Below are 520 nucleotides of genomic sequence, written 5' to 3' on the forward strand. Positions count from 1 at the left end.
CAATCAGCCTCCATCACTGTGACCCTCTCTCCCCACTGGCAGCCCATTCTGCTTGGGAGGCAGAAGGATAGCCCTTCCAGGATGTCCTCATCCTCACCCCTGGGCCTGTGACTGGGGCTCATGGGGCAGAGGCTTTTGTGTACATGACTAAGGCAGTGGCCTTGAGATAGGAGAGTTTCCTGCGCCATCAGAACGGACCAGTGTCTTCAGATGAGTCCTTACAGTCACAGAATCTTCCCAGCTGTGGGCAGAGACGTGAGGACGTCAGAGAAAGGCTCCCGGCTGCCTTTGGAGATGGAGGACAGGCCAGGAGCTGCAGAACTTGGGGGGCCTCTAGAAGCTGGAAAAGGCCAGGAACAGATCTCCCCTGGAGCCTCCTGCCCACACCCGGACATTAACCCCGTGAGAGCCAGGACATACCTCAGACCTAAGAATCATGAGAAAATAAATGTGTCATGACAGCACTGAGTTTGTGGTAATTCCAAACCCAGGTGATTTCTCTGGGAAAGTTATCCAGGAT

Source organism: Myotis davidii, unplaced genomic scaffold, assembly GCF_000327345.1.
Source record: "Myotis davidii unplaced genomic scaffold, ASM32734v1 scaffold3352, whole genome shotgun sequence".
In the NCBI taxonomy this organism is placed as follows: domain Eukaryota; kingdom Metazoa; phylum Chordata; class Mammalia; order Chiroptera; family Vespertilionidae; genus Myotis; species Myotis davidii.